The sequence below is a fragment of the Rhineura floridana genome, chromosome 7, assembly GCF_030035675.1.
Source record: "Rhineura floridana isolate rRhiFlo1 chromosome 7, rRhiFlo1.hap2, whole genome shotgun sequence".
Classification (NCBI taxonomy): domain Eukaryota; kingdom Metazoa; phylum Chordata; class Lepidosauria; order Squamata; family Rhineuridae; genus Rhineura; species Rhineura floridana.
The window spans coordinates 123820674-123838139 of NC_084486.1; the positions used below are offsets into that span (position 1 = coordinate 123820674).

General features: G+C 40.4%; 1 long non-coding RNA gene across 1 annotated transcript; it reads left to right on the forward strand.

Moving 5' to 3' along the window:
• Window positions 1-4964: 4964 nt before the first annotated feature.
• Window positions 4965-14333, forward strand: LOC133388528 (uncharacterized). Its single transcript, XR_009763853.1, has 4 exons — window positions 4965-5011; window positions 6516-6584; window positions 11171-11239; window positions 13865-14333. It is a non-coding gene; the product is annotated as an uncharacterized LOC133388528 (long non-coding RNA).
• The last annotated feature ends 3133 nt before the right edge of the window (window positions 14334-17466 follow it).

Consider the following 17466-nt stretch of genomic DNA (forward strand, 5'->3'; position numbering starts at 1 on the left):
CCAGCATTCCCAGGCTTTGTCCGGCTGGGTGCCCCTCCGGCACGTGCCCTCCCAGGGGCATGGACGGGATGACTGGCCTTGAGTGTGCGCACATGTGTGCGTGCGCGCATGCGCGCACGCAAGCCCAGCCACCTTGGCCATGCCCCTGGGAGGGCACGCACCACAGGTCCGCACCCGCCTCACTCCCGCTAGTGACGCCGCTGGAGTCCTGAGCTAGTAGAATGGACTATACTACTTCAGACTGCAAAAATCACATTCTGAATGCTGGCCGGGCAGGATGGGGTTAGACTCAGCATAGCTCAGCATGAAGTGGTCTGTGTAAGATCCTTTCTTCTTCCTATTCTAGGTTCTCACCTGCAGGGGTTTTTATACATAAGAACATTTTTTTAAAAGGCATTCCACATCTTCAGTCTGATGTTGAATACTCCAGTCCACCAACTTCAGATCTTGGTTTCAGCTATATGCATAGACCTGGCCTGATTCAAAGTATGTGAACAGGCCCAAAGATCCAATTTTCCACCCCATATTTGGATGTCTAGGAAAGTTCAGGTTTCATCCATTAGATCTAAAAATGCCCCATTTTCATTTTTTTCTAGCAATCTAATCCTATTAGCTATCCGTTGACTCTGCTTAGTAGCTAATTAATTTAATGACAATGTAATTTACATAATTTATGCAATCAGTTACATAAAGTATGTAAATTACATAATTTCACTACAGTGGACAGCAAGACAAATAATATAGGCTTTAGCAGATGACCTGTAGAGGAAAGAAAACAGTGCTGCATGCAACAAATACAGGGCAGAATGGGAAACAGATGCCTTCTTACATCCCAAATCATAATTATTGCATTGATTTTAAATACCATAAGATGCTTTGAGAACTTGTGGAATCAAATGACTGGGGGAGGGAGAAATCCCTACATGAATTAATTATATACCTGACATTATTTTTAGGGATGGAATTTCCCAGAGCTTGGAAAAGTTACTTTTTTGAACCACAACTCCCATCAGCCTCAGCCAGCATGGCCACTGGATTGGGATGATGGGAGTTGTAGTTCAAAAAAGTAACTTTTCCAAGCTCTGGAATTTCCCAAGGGCCTCCTGGTGACTGATGCTATCAAGTGTCATCAGGAAAAGGAGAGGCGTTTGGAGATATGGTGGGAGGGATTCTTCTCATGGGTCCAGAAGATAAAGATATATTTAAAAGGCATAGCCAGGCAACACCTTGATTAGGATCGGCAAAGATAGCACAAAATAATTAGCAAGCTTTCAAAGTCTCCAAAATTCTTCATCAGCCATGCTGTTAAGCACAGCAGGGATGGGAACAGGGAAGAAACTAGGTTGAAATTAAATCCACACAGCTGCATTGTCAGAGTCTTAAACTGGAGAGTAGCTATATAATCCCTTACATATGTAATCAGAAGTAAGACTGAATTCAAAGTGGCTTGAAAAAATGGAAATGAACTGCCTTCAGGCTGATCCCAATTTATAGCAACCCTATGAATAGGGTTTTCATGGTAAGCGGTATTCAGAGGGGGGTTACCATTGCCTTCCTCTGAGGCTGAGAGGCAGTGACTGGCCCAAGGTCATCCAGTGAGCTTCATGGCTGTGTGGGGATTTGAACCCTGGTCTCCCAGGTCGTAGTCCAACACTCTAACCACTACACCACACTGCCTCTCTTCAAACTGGCTTACTCCCAGGTAAGTGGCTATAGGACTGCAACCTTAATTGGATTATGTTCCACTTGGTCAGGGGTGAGGAACTTCTGGCCCAGGTTTGAGTGCAGCCCCTCCCCCAGCCTCTCTGTCCAGCCTTTGGTATTGTCCTCAGGCCACAACCCATCTTCCCAGGTTGCACCCCTCATTGGCCCTGCTCTACATGCTCCATAAGTGCTGCTGCCTGCCTGGAATGTGTCCTTGAACTGCGATAATGCCTCTTGATTGCCAGGCTGGAGTGGTGTGTATAGAAATCTCTGTCTTTTGCATGGCTGGAGCCCTGCCCACCAGTGGCATGCGCCCTGTGGGAAATTGTGCAGGAGGATTTCCCATCCCCACATTAGATGCTATGCAGGATTCACGTTTCACCAGGATTCCTGAGACAACGAAGCAAATCATGTCTCTAATCCCTGTTTTTGAAAATATAAAATCTGGTAGGTCTCCAGTCTTAAGCAAAACGTAATGTTCTTTTAAAGATGCTTCAGCTGGTTGCCTGGGTCAAAAGTAAATTCCAGAAATATACTTGGAATCTCTGCCCCTCATCACATTAACATGTCATATTAATAATGTAACATGTGAATGCCAACCACTAGGTACTTTAGGAATGAAATTACCCTAGGGAGCCAAGCAAATTTTAGGAGAATCTAGGGTGGGGTTCTTTGTTCCTGTGGACTTCTAACATTTTAGAATGTACAAGAAAAGAGTTTACAAAGTCCCTGTGGCTATAGCCTGCCCATGAAATGGTGCAAAACGTATTTGCTTCTTAAATTCTTCATTGTTCCTTGCCATTATTATTACAGATTAAAAGATGAAAGAGCACTGAAGAGCACACTCTATTAAGCCTCTTGGATTTTATTGAAAAGTGCTTCAGGTAATAGCATTGCAAACATTCCTCAAGAAGTTTTATAACGCCATTATTCTTTGGAATTAGTTTCATGCTCTTGTGGAAATTTTAAGCTTACGTCTCAACGACCATGTTCATTTTTGTTTATTGACACTGTTGTGCCTCAATCTGGCGAGGCTGCTTTAGCAAGAGCTTCATAAGCCGCATCTTGTGGTTTCAGATTGTCAGTGAGGTCACTCACCGATGACTCAGATACACTGGCCTGAAGGTATTTATGTGATCACCACTGTCAGCAGGAAAAGCTGCCCTTCAGAACAAGGCAAATAATATATCCCCACTCTGGATGGCTTCAGGCTCAGCAATGAGGGCTGACCTGACAACCACCTGTCCTGGGGGAGAAATAAAGGAAACAAAACACATGCTACGTCAATGAATTCCTACTCATCTGCTGTTAAGAAATTCAGTGGAGACACTGACGATAAAAAGGTTCTGCTTCTGGTGTGTCCAGGCAGAAAAGAAAGGAACTGTAACATGTACAAATACTTAGCTTCAGCATTCCAAACACAAAGGCACATCAGAAGAACATGTCATGTAGAAAAGTGCCGTTAACTGGAGGAAATGTGTCTACTATTCCAAACTATCAATGGATGTTTGTCTGGATGCATATTTACAACATCTGCTCTCCATGTGGTTTCCATTTGGATGGCAATCCAACAACCATTTTGCCTGAAGTTTGGGGGCGTTGTTGTTTTTTAGTTGTCCATAGCAATTGCCCTTAATGAAATATCATATTTTCAGATGTTTACAGATGCACAGAGAGGTAAGATTATTTTAGAAATCACTCAAAAGAATGCCATCCAAAAATGAAATATGAATCAAATGCTAATGCAAGTTTTCCTTTGCTATTTTTTGTTGTTAGAAAAAAAAGGCATATTAAAATGAAAAGATCCTTCTGACTGCAAATTTTACAGAAACAAACCCTTCTACAATTTTACAGTGTCCATACAGGAAACCAAAGTTATGCTGTGCCTTTTTTTAATTTAAACAATATACACAAATCAACTGTATTTATTAAATCAATGTTTAGCCATTTTTACGAGGAAGCGCAATTTAAAGAACCGACATAAAAGATTTTCATCATAATGATACACATCTCTTTGGGCAAAAATTATTTCAGGGATCCATGATAATTGCTTCCCAAAGACAACTGAAGCTAATTGAAGCAGGGGCAGGGGGAGAGACAGAGAGAGTTGTACTGAAGAGCAAGTCCACTTGACTATGGTACAAACCGCCAGTTATTGACACTGGAAGTTGATCCAGTTCTCAATAACACTACAGTTTCTCAGTGTTATATACTTTTTCATTTCCTCTGTGGAAAATCTGTTCTTCATAAAAGGGCTGCAAAAGAAAATGTGGAAAAAGTTGATTCATTCCATATTTACATTCTTGCTAGTACCTGGAAATGTACCAATTGCCAAAATGAGCCAAAAAAAAAAAGTTGGATAAGTGAAAGATGGCTTTGCTATGAAGTTGGCCACTTAGAGTGGTGGACTATGGGAAGTGGCAGAGTGATGGTTACAGGAGAGTGTCCATACAGGAGGTCAAGTTTCCTGGACAGTGGGGGCAGACATTTTTTTAAAAAAATCCTGGGAAATTATCACACATTGTGACATAGTGCTATTCCCGTTGGATCATTCTGTTACCAATGAAAAATGCTGCCAGGCTGCTGCTTGCGGGGCAGGGAGGATGGCTCTGTACACCTGGGCTCCTGGCACCAGCACTGCAGCCATATACTGTATAGCAGCCTTTCCCAACCAGTGTGCCTCCAGATGTTGTTGGACCACAACTCCCATCAGCCTCAGCTAGCGTTGCCAATGGTCAGGAAGATGGGAGTTGTAGTCCAACAACATCTGGAGGCACACTGGTTGGGAAAGGCTGCTGTATAGGGACAGTGTGGTGATAGGACAGGGTGACAGTAAAATTTGGTCAGTGTAGGTGCACTGGTGGAGCCAGTTTGGCTCTTCCACCAGTATGCCTACATCACCTTAACCTTGATGCCCCACCCCTCTATTTCCTGGTATGCGACTGTGACGCTGGTGCCAGGAGGCCAGTTCTGTGGCGGTGCCCCTCCCTGCCAGTCACTCCTGCACTTTTGTAGACTTTTTATCTTGAAAAACTGCATCATAAAATTCAGCGAAGTGCAAAATTTGAATTTGTGCTTCGGTTTGTGCTTTGGTTCACATATTATTGGAAGAAATGTGAGTTAGGTATGTTGTCCTTAAAATGTGAATGACTGCTGTTGGTCTTAATGAGACTCTGGCCCTTCTGGCCCCACTTTCAGACACAACTGTTTTAAATCAGGGTGAGTTGGAAGATAAATTTGGTTTCAGTTGTATAGTGCAAGGAAAGAGGAGATGGTACAACAAAATATTGAACTTCTATATATCTGTGTAAGCATAATATCTTTGTTATAATGTATATGCATGTATTCCATTTTCATATTAATTTATAAGAACTGATATTTTAAAACATTTATGCTTTCATTGTTCAGATGTATATTTTCTGAACTTGTTTTTGAACAGAGCTTCTTTTTAAGTCTATCATGATTTTATATATTGTTCATGAAGAGCTTCTTTATATAATATTCAGTTTTGTAATTATGAATATTTTTAAATTGTGGATTTCCCTGATGAAGGACCAGAGTGGTCCAAAATGTGTTGGAAAACAAATTAGTTTTTTCCTATCCCGTGCTTTTTGCTCCTTTTCTCAGTTTTTTGGGGGTTCTTGTTGTTGTTATTTACATTTGTTAGTTGCTTGTTACCTGAAGGTCTCCAAGTGGTCCTCCATTTTTATTTGCACTTTTAAGTGAACCAGACTGAATTTCTTCCCTATCCCTAGTTAACACTGGGTATTACATTTTGGTTAATCTAATATGTCAGGGCCCAGTGCAGATCAGAGCCAGGTACAGGCTCAGCTGCCATTTAAAAGCAGCAACAGCACCACACAGCACTGTCACCCACCTGGCAAATGCACGTGGCCTAGGTCAAGTGGAGTGACTGGTGGCAGTTTTGATCCATGGTGGCACCATGCAGCAGCACTGGTTGGGGGCCCAGATTGCCAGTAGGTATGGAAGAATCTGTCAGTTTTAGTTCTCTTGGTTTCTCATTTATCCAAACTTACATTCAGGTCTCCATATTTCTGCAATTTTTTTAAAAAAATCCTCATTAAAATTGTTCAGCATTTTAGTGTAAATTTCTCCTAATAAACCATTTTTTTCCATGCAGTTTTGACTAATCTACACATTTTTGCAAGCAATTTCTTCTAATATAACGCATTTGTCTATGCTGTTTCCACTAATTCAATCATTTGTATGCAAATTTCCCCATAATATATGTGTTTTGGTAAGCATTGTTGGCTGGAGAACTGCATTGCAAAATTCGGATAAGAGCGAATTTTGAAGGATAGCTGTGTTTCAGTTCTGATACTGTTTCGGACAGTGCGTATTTGATAGTACCAGCTTTAAATGTGAGCTACATCAAATTTCTCCCCCATTCCTAGTTGTCAGTGAATGGCAGACCCATTCCCACCACAGTGCCAAGGACCACTCAATTTTGGCAGTAGCTCTGTCTGTTAACGAGACATTCAAGTAAATGAAGCCCTGCTGCTGCTGCTGCTGCTGCTGCTGCTGCTGCTGCTGCTGCTGCTATTTTTTAGATTTGTTAGTTGCTTGCTATCTGAAGGTCTCAAAGCGACTTACAACACTGTTAAAAACAAACACAAACACATTATTCTATGAAAACCCAAACAATAGAACAACAACAATAAGCACCCCCATAAACCTGCAATTATCCCTACTATTGCTACTGATAACATTTATACAGTGCCCAATGATGTTCTAGGCTCTCTATAGAACACCAGTATGAAATAGTCTCATCCACACTTTTCCTTCCACAGAGAGATTCTGGGGAGAATGAGACAGCTGTAGAGCGGCAGGAAAGGTGAAGGGTAGAAGTGCAGTTATTGGTGAGTATAGATAAAATACATATAATGGAAGGTGAATTCCTGCTATGTTTTTCATGTACTGCTTACAAATGAAAACACATCCCCATAAAAGTTATCTTACGCAATGTAATTGTACCATCCACATATTGTACTACATCAATTGAATTTCTATTATAACAATAAGGGAAATGCATTAAGGATAAAAGAATGCAATTCAGCAAAATTTATTTGGATGCATAAATTATGCAATCTGTGTTTGTTTAATTATGCAACTTTGTGTATCCTCAGTTAAGTTGATCCATTCCTAAATTATTCCTTCTGTATGGGAGGCTGACACTGCACATTAGGAGAGTAGCAGTGTTGAGGATTTGTTTTTTTCCCTTTCCGTAATGTTAGTCTGAGCACAGGAGTGAAAAGAGGCCTCTTCTCAAGGCTTTCTGTCAGAAACTTGATAAAGCTGAATGATATTTGAGAGGTGAAAATAGGAGCAATGGACAAATATGGAGTTCTGAAGTGAAATCATTCCTCATTTTGCTGAGAGTGACTTCCAAGCAAAGCCCTACTGGATCAGACCAAAGGCCCATCTAGTCTATCATGGGTGTCTGGGTTCATTTTCCTCTTCCTTCTTCCTTTTTCCTTTTGTATCATGCCGTTTAGATTTTAAGCCAGCAGGCAGGGATTGTCTTGCTTTTATCGATCTTATCTAAGCCATGTTGGCAGCTTTTTTGGCTGAAGAGTGGGGTAAAAATGCTTTAAATGAATAAATTCAATCATGGTTGAATACTGTGTACACTTCTTGTGGATATTGTGGACCTACAGGTACAGAAAGGGGCAACTGAAATGATCAATGGGCCAGAGCAACACTTCTATGATGTGAGGTTAGAACATTTGGGGCTATTTAGTTTAGAAAAGTTGTAGTGATATCTGCCAACTTGGACATCTTAAAAAGGAGATTAAATAAATTCATCCAAGATAAGGTTATCAGTGGCTAGTAGTCAAATATACTACCCCCAGGATCAGTAGCAACATGCCTCTGAATACTGGGAAACAACAGTGGTAGAAAGCTGTGGGATGCCTGTGGGAAACTGGATGCTGGACTAGATAGGCCTTTGATCTGATCCATCAGGGCTTTTCTTGTGTTCTTAGAAAACCAGTTGATTTCTGGATCCATATCGATCCACTGCATCTTGCTTTTGTAGGATTAAAGAAATGGATATTTCTGTTGAGTTTGCAGAGTTCTCTCCTGATCTTCTGAAAGTCATTTTAATTTTTTTAAAGCAAATCCTTATTTTAGTTGTGCCTCCTGAGATAAATGTCCACATGTAAATTAGAATGCAAGCTATTTGTCCTCTTGATGCCAGTAAAGAAATAAAAATCACTCATCCTGGGCTTTACAGGCAGCTTCTATCTATTGTCATAGTAATTTCAGTAACATGAGTGTAGCATTTTGTTCATTCAGACCAGGGCTGGTTCTAAAGGGTGGCCAGGTGGGGCACTGGCCTGATGGCCCCTGGAGCTACAGGGGGGCCCCCAGCGACCCCTCCACTCCCCTTCCACAATCTGCAGCACTAGCCGCGGATCGCAGGGCAGGAGCTTCCGCCTGCCCGTCATTCCCTCATCTCACCTACCTGTCTCTTGCCTTTTAGCATTGCCCTTAATGAAGATGGCGGCCGTGGTTTCCCTAAGGTACTGAAGCCCCTGCTGCCATCTTAGCTGATGGCAGAGATGCACACACGTAGCACGCACACGTGCCATCAACAAAGATGACGGCAGAGGGTTCATCCCCTTAGGGAAACCGCAGCCGCCATCTTAGTTAATGGCAATGGTAAAGACAGGAGACAGGTAGGTGGGGGCGTGGGGGGACTGCACGTGTGTGCACACGCACACACACGCCAGGTCCCACGGCAAGCTGATGCCCAAGGGCCCTGGCATGCCTGGAGCTGGCCCTGATTCAGACATTGCTTCCAATGTAAAATATATCTTAATTAATGCTACATGTGATGGTTAACTGAGTGCCTCTTACATTGCTAACAGTGCAAACCTATACATGTCTACTCAGATGTAAGTTCAATGGGGCTTACTCTCAGATAAGTGTGCATGTAAGCTTGCAGGCTTGCAGCCTAAATTATTTTCAACAAATGTCTGTAGAACCTGAGGAATACGGGAGTCCTTAACCAGAAGTTCTTTGCATATGTGGATCAGGTTTCTACTGAAATGAACAGGGAAACTCTCTCCATGGCAAGGACCTGTCTGTCTTTCTTTTAATTGAAAGGATGTATAACACCATGTACGCTCAAGGTGTACTATTATTATACATCAGAGCTGCCAAATCCATAAACAATTAGTGGACTGGGGCAACAGTTGACAATGTTTATTATACTTACATCCCATTGTTCCTTTAGAAATCTGATAAGATGGGGATCCCTGTGGTTTCCCATCCAGGTACTGATAGACTCTACACCTGCTCCGAGTGGTCTCACATACAAACACTCATTAAGTCTACACCTGTTCAGATTCAACAATGCTATACCACCCATTGCTCCCAAACTGGGCCAGTGCATGGATAACATAACAATAACAACTTAGCAGATGTCTGAAAGAAAATACATTTTCCAGTGGGGCAGGTAATTTTCTGTTAAAATCCTCTGCTTAAAAAAAACCATAACAAATTATATGTTCTTTTAGCATTTATATTAAATTAAATGGGGTGGTATACAAATGTAATAAATAATAATAATAATAATATTTGATATCATCCACAACTCTGTAACACAAGAGTATTTTTAGATAAAGGTGTGAGGTTATATATAGAAGAAAATAAGCAATGTGTGTTTGTTCGTTTCAGCTATGCTATAAGCTGGACATTGTATTGTCAATAACAGTACTGTCTCTAGACATGGCACGTTCCTTGAGCAGAATCAGCTCTTCATGCTGACATCTTGCTGTTATTATTTTGATAGAAATTAGCAGAACAATTCCGATATTTCAAGCATCACTCATTCAGCTGGCACTGCGGCAGCTCTAATCACTGCCTGCGAAACCTGCATTTGGTCACTAATGCATTAGAGCATTGCTAATGACATGGAGGTATGACAAGATAAGCGTGGTCTCATAATGAATGACTACACCAAAGGAAAGTGGCAAAAGTAATTATAGAATCACATGGGCTGCTGGCCTGAAATTGTCAGAGACATCAAATTCATGTACCGCTAAAACAACATTGAGATAACCTTATGTTCTGGAGAAGCAGCAGTCATAGCTCATATGTAATTCAGCTGACATTTGCTTCTGCTAATGCTAAACAATGGAACAGCCAAGAAATAAAACGTTAATTTCCCTTTTGTTAATTAGACATATTAATTAAATCTGCCTTCATTGCTGTGAATATATTTTTATATTCAACAATAGGGTGCTGTGAAGATACTGCTAAATGGTTCAAAGAAGGCTTATTAACCCCAGACTGAATTCTATTTTATAAAAGCAGCAACTTCAAGTGCATTTAGACAGAAAGGGGCTTTTCAAATCAGATAGCAGAGGTACAAAAATGCAGAGCATTATCATAATCTGGCAAGTGTTTAGTTTAACACTGTTGTGTCAAGAAACTGGTAAAAAAGAATGAGCAAAGAGTCTGATAAAAATGTACTTAAGGAATGACAATCTTTATTACCATTTAATGTTATCTCTTCATATATTTGTGCATGGGTGGGGAAGGCCCTCCTATCTGAATATAAATAAGATTACATTAATTCTGTCTGCTGTGAAAATATCAAAACATTGTCTTCCTTTACCTACAGGGAGAAAAGAATGTTCTATAATATTTGCATTAACAGACCATTATCACTTTCAGTCAGCTCTGTAATGAATAAGTATTGGGGACATTTCTACAGATATATTTAATTTCACCTTGTTAGTAGGCCATGATAAAGTAACACTACTTCACACTACAGTTTCTTTCTATGTTTAAGCCCCACCCCACAACTCTGTGTGTTCTCATAAGAAGTACTGATTCACACATGCATATAGATTTCTTAGTAAGTGGTAGACAAATGTGTGAACTGTCTTAATTGAAAAGTGTTGTAGTTTGGGGAGATGCAGATAACATGAAAGTGCTGTATGTGGTATTAGATTTACAATGTCATGTTGACATAGTAAGTCAGCATAAGAATATACCTTGCTGGATCAGAGCAAGGATCTATGTAGTCCAGCATCCTGCTCACAACAGTGGCCAACCAGATGCCTCCAGGAAGGTCAGAAACAGAGCACGTAGGCAGCATCTCCCTCCTAATGTTTGTCCCCAGCATCTGTTATTCAGGTGATGAACATGCATGTGTGAACCAGCCCATAGAGCTGTAAAGAACAGCTCACACCTTCAAAAGCATGAGGTTGTCAGAAAAGGTGACAGATGCATGGACTGAAGTACACTGGAGGATAAATATATGGGGATAAATAAATGATATATTGCAGTAGAGTAGCCATGTTCCTCTGAAATGTTGAAGGCACCCTTGAACAGAGGAAAATGAATAATGTGTGAAGGATTTGTCGGGGATGTTTCAGATTTAGTAAACTTAATTTATACTTGAATTTTATGGTCCCTGAAATCTCTTCAGCTCAGTTTCCAGAACGGTAACTGCAACCAAGGCACATGCCTGAAACATAATGGCAAAACTCAAAACAAGGTGAGAAAAATCTACCAAACAATTATTGCACTGCAGTACTCTTTTATTTCAGCATTTTCCCAAAAAACCTAAGCTTCTGTGGAAGTACTCTCTGTCAGTTTGAGCATTACGAGTTCTTGGTCTTTGTCCCCTTGCGTGCAGTCTAAACCCTCACAAGTAAACAATTAATTCAGGGGTAACTGGGCCGTAACCACTAACAGAGTTCTCTGCAGTAATGTACTTCAAGGCAAAGGTGAGTTTGGATGCAGAAGTCAGCTTATTTGTAGCTTTGCTGCAACAGGAGTGTATCCTATTGCCCCATTTCCTCCTTTCATACATTTCCTGTATTTATGAGGTGCTAATGGATGTCAGAGACAGGAAAGAATGAGGAAGTACTGGCGAGAGCATCCCTAACCAACAGGTTTCTTTTGACCTCATTAAATGTTCTGGGCTTGATTCAAAGGATGAGCAATAGTTTCAAAAAGTACTCCGTCTACATAATCTGTTTCATCTAGCTCCATTGGTAGTTCATCATCTGCAAGACTTTTTCCTGGTCAGTTTAGCTGGATTTATTATGAACAAAATGTGCTATAAAGTATATAATATGAAAATAAATCCCACCCACCTCCTACTTAACTGTCAATTCTTCCTTCCATAATCACAGAGTTTATAGGAATTAGATACAAAATGTCATAAAGCAATGTATATCATTTGCTTGTCCTTAGAAAACTAGACTTCAGAATGTTCAACAGGAATTTCCCAGGATGTTCAGTGGTCCACAAAGCAGATTCTGTAAGATACGTCTGTTCACTTATTTTAGGGAGTGAATGTTCAACATTTATCAGAGAGGGCTCTTTGCCGATTGGTAAAGTGTATTCTTTCATGCTCATTGTCCCAGGTTCAATCAATGCCCATCATGTCCAGTTGAACAGCTAAATACCAGGGGTAGTAAAGACCTGGAGAGCCTTTATCTATTTTATTTATTTAAAATATTTCTATCCCGCCTTTCTACCCCACAATGGAGCACTCAGGGTGTCTTATAATATAACCGTACACAGTAAATAAAAACAATAAAACCTTACAATAGATAAAAATAAATAAAATACAGTTAACAATTCAAGGGGAATGATATTAAAAGGGAACTAAAGAGGTAAAACTCCAAAGGCGTTTGTCAGTCATGGAAAACAATACCTGACTAGATCATAGAATAGTAGAGTTGGAAGGGGCCTATAAGGCCATCAAGTCCAATCCCCTGCTCAATGCAGGAATCCAAATTAAAGCATACCCAATGGATGGCTTTCCATCTGCCTGTTGAATGCCTCCAGTACTGAGAGCCCACCACCTCCCTAGATAATTGGTTCCATTGTTGTACTGCTCTAACAGTTAGGAAGTTTTTTCTGATGTTCAGCTGAAATCTGGTTTCCTGTATCCTTACCTATTTAGTTTATTAGTTATTACTTAGGTTGTAATACCTTGCTCCTCTTTGCACATTTGGATTTTAATATTGTTGGTTTTTTAAAAAATAAACTGGTCCAGACAAAGAAGCATATGTAGGGAAATAGAATTAATTTGCTAAAATATTTGGTATTTATAAACTCTTTTCCTCCAAGATATTGAAGGGGGATTTTGACTCTACTCAAGTTTAATCCACAATGCTCTTGCAGGGAAGACAAATATCATACTATATTGTTTTAAATTTTTAAATTGTGTTTTAAATTGTTTTTAAAATTTTAAATTGTATTTGTTTTTAGTTGTTGTAAACCGCCCAGAGAGATTTGGCTATGGGGCGGTATGCGAGTTTAATAAATTAATAAGAATAAATAAATAAATAAATAAATACTCATTTTATAGCTTGACTAATGGAGCACCAGTCATATGGGAAGAGGCACTGAGTTTTTTGCAGGCCCGTTTCCATCATTGCTGTGAAATTTGAGGTTTCTGAATGACACTAAATATATTACATACTGGCTTATGTAAATAGTGAAGTGTTCCAAATGTGCTGAATATTTTCATTACGCATAATACACATCTCCTGATTAAAAAACAAATCAAATGTGTTGAATACTTTTATTTTCATTGTACAGAACACGCACCCTTCTCTCTCTCTCTCTCTCTGTCTGTCTGTCTGTCTAAGTCAGGGATGTGTATAACATACAAGGAATATATTATTCCTCTCCACATCAAAAGCAGGATAACCTTAGGAAGTAAATCTTTACTTTAAAACAATTATTTCAGTTGTAATTATCTAAAATATCTTCAGATAAAACTTTTCCTGTTCTAGGCTGTTCTTTTTGGAAAACAAACTTCCTAATAATTAATGCATAAACTCAACAAAGATAAATTATTGCAATTAGTACTATGCACAAGTGGGAAAATTGTGCTTCAGTATATAGTATTTAAACTTTAAAGCAGCTCAGATGCTGATCAGTGGAACCAAATTATTAATATGGATTCATGGAAGTGATTGACTAGAATAACAGAAATTAACACAATGATCTTGTTTCAATGTTCAGAGTGGAAAAGCCACACTAGCACTAGCAAAGCTATGCTGCCATAAGTATGAGGGATTGGGAGTCATGTGTACATGTAACCATTTACAAAAATATTACTGTTTCTACGTATTTTCAATCAATGTTTTTTATCCAGGGTCTCTGGAGGAACTTGCATCAAAGGGCTGATGCAAAGTCAAATAATATTTAGCACTCATACATCGAGCAATATCCTGTACTGATCATATATCTGAAAGACCTTCACCATCCCTACCAACTTTCTCAGGTGCTAAGATCTTCTGAGTGGGCTCTCCTAAAAGTTCCACCATCCCTGAAAGTTCCCATTTACAAGGAATGGTGGCCTGGAATTGTGGAACTCCTTCTTGCCCTCCCCACAGAGGTGCATCTAGCATCTTCATTGCACAGCTTTCGCCATAAGCTGAAGACACATCTCTTTACTCTGGCCTTTGAGAGTTAATGTACTTTGTTTTGTGGGACCCTTCTCTTTTTCTAACTTAATATTGTTCTATTCCACTGTTTTAGGAGTTTTATAATTGCAATGGTTTTATCTGTTTTTATAATTTTATATTCTATTGTTCTAACCCACCGTGGGACTTTATGGTGAAGGATGGATAAAAAATCAAATAAATAAATAAGAATTCTACATAAATGCCATAATAAAGCAATCAAACATTAGAGTATTATTATCTTAAAATTCTGTTGCCACAGAATCTCTTTTACCGGGTTTGCTCTCAGTTCCAAAGATTCTCTGCTGGCCACAAAGAGGGAAAGTTGTCTTGGTTCCACTCACTGCAATTCCAAAGCAGTCTTCTCAAAATGGCTGCCAACAGCTTCACAAAGTGAAAGGAAACTTCGAGGCCCTTTGTGAAAACAAAAGAACATACCCAGGCAAGGAACTTTTAATTTCAAGGAACTTCAAAATGCCTTTTCAACTCATAAAGGAAACCTCAATACCAACCTGCTCCTAAGGGTTCAAAGCATTACAGAAATGTGACAGCTAGGCATCCCTCTTATCTCACCATCAGCTCCTACATCCACTGAGGATAAATTGTCATCCTTTCTCATTACAGACTCCCTGCCTATAATGGTGACTGCTCCCAGGGCCGGCTTCAGGCATGTGGGGGCCCTTGGGCATCAGCTTGCCCTGGCCCCCCGGTGTGTGTGTGTTTGTGTGTGTGTGTGTGTGTGTGTGAGCATGTGCGTACATGTACATGTGTGCCCCCCCACGCCCCCCACAGCCCCCTACCTGTCTAGTCTTTACCATTGCCCTTAATGAAGATGGCGGCCGCGGTTTCCCTAAGGGGAATGAAGCCTCCGCCACCATCTTTGTTGATGGCACACGTGCGTGCTATGCGCACACATCTCTGCCATCAAGTAAGATGGCGGCAGCAGCTTCAGTACCTTAGGGAAGCTGCGGCCGCCATCTTCATTAAGGGCAATGCTAAAAAGCCGGCTGACAGGTAAGTGGGGGCGTGGGGGTGTGTGGATTGTGGAAGGGGAGTGGAGGGCCCCTCAGGGGCCCCTCAGGGGCTCCTGTAGCTCCAGGGCCCTCAGGCCAATGCCCAAACTGGCCACCTTTTACAACCGGCCCTGACTGCTCCACACTTCCACTCTCTACTGAGCATGTGCAGAAATATTCTCCCTCCATAATTCTTAAATTATGTATGTGCATTTCACCCAGCCATGTTAGTCCATTAGCTCCTATCTCTTCCTTACTGAACAAAGATAGAGATAACTTCTCGGTGGTGGGGAGGCAGTACCTGCAAAAGGGATTGTTAAGGCAGCACCACTGCATGCCAGCTGCAACCAAAGTGAATGTGTGATTTGTCAAAAGTACATAGGAACATAGGATTCTGCCTTATACTGAGTCAGGCCATTTTTAATTATGTATGTATGTATCATTAAATTTATATGCCACCTCTCTTTCAAGGAGTTGAAGATGTCATGTATGGTTTTCCCTCTCTGCATTCTTTACCACAACAACCCGCAAAGCAGGTAAGGCTGAGAGACTGGCCCAAGGTCATCCAGTGAGCTTCATGGGTGAGCGGGGATTTGAACTGTGGTCTCCCAGATCCTAATCCAGCACTCTAAGCATTATGTCACATTCGGTCTCATTGGTTGATCAAGCTCAGTATTGTCTACATTGACTTGCAGAAGCTCTCCAGGGTTTCAGACAAGTGTCTCCCTCGGTCACCTGAACTTGGAGATGCCGGGGATTGAACCTGAGGCCTTCTGCTTGTAAAGCAGGTGTTCTACCAGTGAGCTACAGCCCTTCCTACAAGCCTAGACCACACAGGACTGATTGCAACAAGTTGCGCTGAGCCAAGGCCTCTGCTTTACATGAGCCCACACTTTATTCTCTTGATCTTGACAACAATCCCCAGAAAGGAATTTTCACCCATACAATAGGTGAAAAGATTCTTTCTACTGCAATAAATCTGCCCCTAAGGGCTTAAAGTGTAAAGGAACAGAAAACATGGCTGCACATCATGGAGTTACTGTAGCAGCCATTGTGCACCTACTAAAGGGTAAGCCCTTTTCTCTCCTCAGAACTTGATTGGCAACTTCAGATGTAGGAAAAATAACTGTTTGAGGTAAAATTGTTTGCAGTTATTTTGTTCATAAGTGCTACTGAGTATCATTTTCTATGTGCTTTACTTTCTTGAAATCCACGTTTATTTTGTCAGTTATTTTATTGTGATGCAATCTACCTCCACTTGATTTATCCATGCAATGCCAATGTTTGTTTTCTAAAATAGTTTGCCCTATCTGTTCCCTTGGGAGCCTTGTCACTCTTGTAGGAAAAGAGAAACACATTCTTCATTCAGTTCACCTTTCTTTGCACATTCAGTTTCCATTATATCCTTTTGGAAATAAAGCAGTTAGGGATGTATTTTCAATCAAAGGTTTCCTCACTGATTGGCAGACATCTGCAGTTTTCTTGTTTAGAGGAAATGATAGCCTATATATGATGCAACACCAAAACATTTCTTTCATTCTCCTGCTCTCACTCCTGCTAAATGCAGTGGCAGCTAGTGGCTCCATGTCAGTGGGCCAGTTGAATCTGCTCCAGGCTTTAGTATGAACTTTCAGCAAGCTGTCAAAGGTGTTTCAACACCTTGGATAGTTCCTTGAAAGTTCAGACTAAAGCCTTGAGTGGATTTCACTCCTCCACTGACATGGAGCCACCAGCCACAACTGGCTAAAATATTCCTTGATAGAGATTAGGGGAGAAATTAGATTCAGTTTACATTTAAAGGTGACCATACCAAATTTGCACTTTCTGAAACAAGAGGCGAACCAAAACACAGCCATCCTTTGAAAGCCATGTTTCTCTGAATTTTGCAGTGCAGTTCTCGAGCCATGTAATGTGTACAAAAATGTATATATAATTGTATAAATGCATATATTGATGAAAATAACATACAAAAACTCATTGTACTAGGGAAATTTATTTTGTAGAAATGTCTATATTAGACTAAAATGTTTACAAAAAGATGGCTATTTGGAGAAATGTGCACTAAAATGCTGATGAATTTTCATGAGGATTTTTTAAAAAAAACCAAACTGACGTAGAAATGTAGAGAACTGAACTTAAGATTGGAAAAATGAGAAATTGAGAGAAACCAAAACTGATAGATTTGCCCATCCCTATTCCCTGTCCTTCCTTCACTTTTTAAACCTATTTCTTCCACTATCACTTTCAAGAATCCCAAGTGCATTTATTTTTCACAGTGT